Source organism: Lissotriton vulgaris, chromosome 4_1, assembly GCF_964263255.1.
Source record: "Lissotriton vulgaris chromosome 4_1, aLisVul1.2, whole genome shotgun sequence".
In the NCBI taxonomy this organism is placed as follows: Eukaryota; Metazoa; Chordata; class Amphibia; order Caudata; family Salamandridae; genus Lissotriton; species Lissotriton vulgaris.
In genome coordinates, this window is record NC_141691.1 from 899406895 (window position 1) to 899412894 (window position 6000).

The 6000-nt window shown below is 51.2% G+C and overlaps 1 protein-coding gene across 2 annotated transcripts in view; it reads right to left on the reverse strand.

Annotated features, from left to right (window-relative positions):
- The window catches only part of MBP (myelin basic protein), a 914133-nt gene extending 913791 nt beyond the window's left edge, over positions 1 to 342 (reverse strand). For both annotated transcript variants that reach the window (XM_086965185.1, XM_086965184.1), the window contains exon 1: positions 19 to 342. The gene's annotated coding sequence lies outside the window, so the exon portion shown is untranslated. The remainder of the gene's footprint in view (positions 1 to 18) is intronic.
- Between the last annotated feature and the right edge of the window lie 5658 nt (positions 343 to 6000).

The window sequence follows — 6000 nt, forward strand, 5'->3', positions numbered from 1 at the left end:
GGGAGAGAGGACACCCACCGCATACACATGGAGGCTCCGGGTCCGACTGGCAGGTTGCAGCAGGCAGGGCCGAGATTGCTCAGGAACACTGGGGGGCACTGATCTTTAGGGGCAATAAGGAGCTCAGGTGTAGGGGCAGGGAGATACCCCGCTGCCAGACTGCGTCTCTGCCTCAGGTCTCCCGCCTGAAGGCACTGCTGCTCCCTCAGCTCCTCCTCCCGGTCCCCGCCGCGCAGGTTAGCAACAACAGTCTCTTTTTTTTCCCCTTCAAAACTGGTTTCAAAATAAATTCACGTTCAGGTGGCTGTGGCTGCCTCTGCGGAAGGCTGTGTGTACGGGCAGCGTGTGGCGTGGGTGATTGACAGGCCCCCGTGCCCCCGCCCTGGCTGGTACTAACTCCTCCCACCCGCGGCAGAGCCACTCCCGCTTCCTGCTATCAAGGTAGCATCAGCGCTCTTGCACTGGCTGCTGTGGTGGCGGCGGGCCTCGCACATCTGCCTCTTCCTCCTCCCCTGCTGCTTGCAGTGTTGTGGGTGGGGACCGGGGTGGGGCGGCTCCCCAGGCAGGAAGGAGGAGGCGGCGGCAGCAGCAACCCGGGCGACCTTACCTTCCTGTGTGAGTCCAAAGTTTGTCATAGCTTTGCTCCAAGGAGGGGTCTGACTGACACACCTGCAAAGCTCCACCTGACCTACCCGCCGCTCACCTTTGGTTCATTCAGCTCGCGCCACTGAAATGCTGGCACCAGACACCACACGTCAACGCAGTATTCCGGTGACCCCCACAGCAGTTCTTGCCTTTCCATTGCTGGGTACTGTCTGTGGTCGATTTCAGATGGGTATCACACCTGGCGAAAGAAATAAAAAAAACTACACAAGTGCACCGGTTTTTCATTTTTATACATTTGTGCTGCAGCACTTCCTGGTTATACTGGTGGCACAATGTGCTTAATAAGTGCAAGGGCCAATAGTAGAGCCCGGGTCTTCTGATTGGATAAGACCAATAGATGCAGTAGTGAAGGAGATATGGATGGTGGAAGGCTGGTTTGGCGAGTTACATATTACTGTTCTGCACAAGAGGTTACTTCAACACTGCATACCTTTTTGTGAAGGAGTGAAGAGAGTGTCCTGTGCAGTGGTCAAAGAAATGGGAGGGATGAAGGGTATCAAAGGAAACGCTAGTTGAGATGCATTTATGGTTGGGAAGGAATGCGGCTATCTAAAAGTCCTGTCATAGACTTGAATGTTAAACTGGGTGACATCATATATGCATGAGGCCTCAGAGGTGGCCAGCCACTGAGGATGCTACAAGCAGGTATGTGTAGGTGTCTGATCAATAAACCTGTCATGGTTCACTCAACAAGATGGTGATTGAAGGAAAGAAGTATAGTGCTTGTTTTATCTGGTGGATGGCATTAACCAGACGGTGAGAACCCCTTTCAGAGAGCAACAGGGTACGCAGAGGCTACTGGGCCCAACAGTGGGGTTTGAGGCCTTTTACTTCTGATGCCCCTGGGCCCGGCCTACTATGGATTCTGAGCAGCTGGGCAAAGTACCCCTTCTTCACTTGACTCCTAGTGGTAAACAAGGTTGAGCAGTCCAAGGATCCCTTGGAGCCCGGGGGCAGTGTGAATACAGATTGGTGAACATAGGCTTACAACTCAAAATGAGTGTAGCAGCTGCAATGAATCATTGTTAAGCCAAGTACTCACTTTGATGAAAAAAAGAGAAGTATTTTATTTCTACCTCTACCCACACAGAGGAAGGATAAGACTTTCAATATCAATACAATTCCTCTTGAGAGTGGGGCTCTAGTGTTTCAATGCCAATTTCCTGTCCCATTCCCCTTTCGTGTTAGCAATAGTGGTTATTCCCCATTCACTGTTGGCAACAAAAAAAGAAAATGCCCTTCAAGGAATCTGTGTCTCAAGAGTTCACTCTGACTCTTAATTTCCAGTCACAAGTGCCCTACCACCATAGCGTTCTGAGCAGTGAGTTCCCCCAGGGCCGATAGGCCAGAAACAAGTCATACCTACTCCAGAAGGAATGAAGCACGCAGAGTCCTAGAGTGCATCTCCTCTGCGAGCGCTCACAGTGGCGCAGGCCGTGATTAGGTGAGTCAGATGAATGCAGACTCAGTAACTACAGTCGGCAGGGGCAAGTTCTTTCTCCGTCGCAATCATGCTCCGGCAGCAATGGAAGGTTTCCTGGACCCCTCCTGTGGGGTAAGTGCCTCCATGATGGGGGTAGGGTGATTCCGATGCTCCGGTCGTTGATCTCAAACTTGGGTAACAATGCTCCTACGGCATCCTCACTTGCTTAATGGAGTTGGACCACTCGGGGTCCTTTTTGCTGCAGGTGGCCTACGGGTCACCGCCATGCGCAGTCTACGGGCTCCAGCTCAATCGAGACAGCATAAGTATTCCTGTTAGCCAATCTTGGGATACGGTGCTGCCGCACAGCTGCCACTCAAGGCTTCAGCACTTACCCCATGGCAGTTTTTAACATGGTGACCCCTCCTGGCATAAGTGGTCACAGCAACGTTACAGCTCAAGGCTTCAGCCCTCAATGCACAACAGCCTTTTCCAGGGCTATCTTTACGGTGGCCCTATCCTGGCATACAGAGTTTACCGACTCAGTCCTGCACGTGGGCAACAGCCCGATCAATGCAGCAGCCTTTTCCTTTCACCTCGCTCCAGGTGTCTACTCAACAGGGCTCTCCACTGAACCTATACATTCCAGCTCTCTTCTCTTCCTCATAGGGCACTCTGGTCTTGGCAAGCAGGTAGGTGCTGGTGTTACAGGATCCAGGGAAGGCAGTCTTGGATTCCTGGGGTGATGTCTCCTCATGCAGAAGGGAGACTAGCAGACCTTCACCCCTAGTGCTGGCCACAGGCAGAAGCTTTGCAGAGCTTCCCATCCTCACACTGCCCAACTGGCTGCTTGGAAGATGAACGTTTTTGTAGTCTCAAACTCCCCTTGTTATAGTTCATTTTCAGACACCAAATGTGATTTAGTGTCTAAGGGCCAGATGTATCAAACGTTTTTCCCATTCGCAAAACGGCCGATTCGCAGAATCAGCCTGTTTGCGAGCGGGGAAAAGCCTTTTTGAGATGTATCATCCTAAAAGGCATTCACAAAATAGGGAATCGCAAAAATTGTGATTCCCTATTTTGCTAATGCATTTAAGGAATCGCAATTTGTGATTCCTTAAGTGAAATGCAGGAAGCAAAACCAATTTGCAACCTGCCTTTAAGGAATCGCAAATTACCACCAACTTCAAGTTGGTGGTAATATGCGACTTCCATGAAAAATGCACTTTTTGGAATTTTTCAAGGTGCCATGTGGGGTACATACATTCTCTTACGGCAGAGGTCTTCAAACATTTTGATGCCGAGACCCCCTTGTAAAACATTTTTAGGCATAAGGACCCCCTCTAGATAAAAATGTCTAGAACTTGGTACTCCTCATCATAGACAACTATCAACGAACATATACGCCTAAATTCCCATAGCAAATCCTTTTACAGTGGGGAAATAATATTAAACAGTGTTTATCAAACCAAAGGTCAGTGAGCATGGGGTGTGGTCAAAGGTGTGGCTAAAAACAAAGGGCCTCATTTATGAGGAATTATTGTAGGGCAGCGCCGTAAGTCTTCTTGCTGCTCTGTCCTACGCCAATGTGAAAGGGCAGGAAGGCACCATATTTATGAAATACAGTGCATTTCTGTCCTTTCCCACTGTTTTGGCACACAATTTGCTGCCTGGCGCCAATGTAGGCAGGATTGTTTTCGTTTAAGAAGGGGCACCTTCCTGCACAAAAACAATCCAGAGAGGGGTTTCCTATTTTTATGTGAGCTGCATAATGCAGCACACATGTAAAGAGGAAAAAACTAGGAGAAATTAAAATATTTCTCCTCGGTACGCCTGCTGTGGGGAGGCATAAGGTTGTGGCGCTGCCCCAGGTTTACATGGTTTTGTAAATCTGGGGCAGCATCAAAATCCAAGGGGGTTGCATGGGAAAACCCTCTGAAATGCCCATAAAACACCTAATAGACAGAGTAAGACAGCACAGCGCTTTGCACTGGTTTGTCTTACTCAATATCTATGAGGCCATGTAAAGCCACGCAGGTTGACTTTGCGGTGCCTCATAGATATAATTGAGACTCTTGTGCCACCAGAGGTTAAAAAAAAAGTGATATTCTGGTGGCAAAAACCTCTCATAGATCAGCCCCAAAATATTTTGTTTGTTTTTTATGTCTTTCAACATCAGGTAGCTACATATAAAATAATGGGCAGTGTTGGACCTGGCCCTTTTTGGCAGGTTCACCCCGAACATTTTTGCTTTTTCCTAGCCTATTTCTGTAACCTGGTATTGGTGATTTTAGGTCTCTGCGCACTTTTTCACTGTGGTTCAGTGTAAAGTGCGTGCGCTCTCTGTGTGTGGTGAGAGTGACCTGCCCTCCCATAGGAATGCATGGGGAATATGTGTGACCATGGCAGTTCCTGATGTGTGGGGAGTGCAGGGTCGAGTTTGGTATGTGCGAACTTGTGAGATTGAATGCTGCGTAATGATGTATGTGGAAGTGCCCCTTCTAGACATGGGTGTGTGTGTGTAGTGAGTGTGCTGGCACGTGATTGGCTGGAGCTGGCTGGTGAGCCTGGCTCCAAGGGTCTGGATGGGTCTGCCCGGTGGTGAGTGGAGAGATTAGCATGCTGATGTGAGGGGAGGGGTGCACCTGGGACCTGAATAGGGCTGGGTTTTCCCTCCACAATGCTGGCTCCACCCCCTGTGATGCGTCTAATGACCCTACCCTGCCTAATGAATAGAAAGGGTGGCTGAGCACATCAAGAGTGCTCCAAAACCAGCTGTGACTGGTTTTCCCCCCACCCTGCACCTTTAGACAAAGGATCGTGCTGTATAAAAAGAGGCTGTGACCTCTTGTAAAATGTTCTTGTTTCTGACTGGAATCTACCAGGGGCGTGCTGCTGCTTGGGCCCAGGGGAAGGCTTGCCTCCCTGGGCCCTGCCCAGCCCCGCCCCTGGATGTCCTACCCCTGGATGCTGGAGGATATTGCTTACTGGGAGCTGGATTGCTCCATCTTTATTCTTCCTGGACTGCTGGGACCTTCTTTTTGCTGGCTATTAATGTTGCCAGGATCTTGAGCAGCCCCCCAGTGCCTTATCTTGGACAGAAAGTGCTTTATTTGACCTTTGCAGCATGGAGCTGCTCTCTGATCTGGTCGTGTTTTTAGGCAGGAGCCTACCCTGCATATTGCCCGTCTTTTAATTATTTTTAATTACGGGTGCCACCCCGTTTATTTAATTGTTCCACGGGTGCCCACCCCGTTTTTAATATTATTTTATGCTGCGAGGGTGCCCACCCCTCGTTATGGTGCCGAGAAAGGTGCCGCCGCCTCCACTGCGGCGAACCAGGCAGTCAGGCGATGTTTTGCCTGGCGGCGAGCGGGACTTCCGGTTTTGCAAAAGGAGTCTTGCTCCTGCCGCCGGCACCAGAGGAGTGAGGGGAGAGGTGTTGCAGGGCTCCCATGAGCTGAGGGAGCCCTGTGGTGTCCAGAGGAGCCCCGGGTCCCAGGAGGGGGCCCGGGTGAAGCACCGCCACCGCAGCCGTGGAGGAGGAGGGGGCGCGAGGCTGCCCCGCGTGGGCGAGGAGGGGAAGTCAAGACTGCTCCTTGCGCCTGGAGAGCCCGGTAAGTGTGGCCTCTCCGTGGTAGTGGCGCCGGGGGGGGAGACAGAGTTAGGGCGGCCCCGGCTGCACAGTGGGCCGCCCAAACGTGGCCGGATTGGGTCTGGAGGCTCCCGAGGACCCACTGGAAGTCAAGAGCGGCCCGTCTGGCAGCGGGCCGCTCCAACATTTTGGGCATTTTTATGCAGAACCAGATGACTCCCACGAAGAGGCATGGTTAGTGAAAGAGTCTGTGTGGCTCTAGCGTGGCCTTATTTTCTTAAAATGCCAGCGCGCTCCCTATACTGGGCCTAAGTTA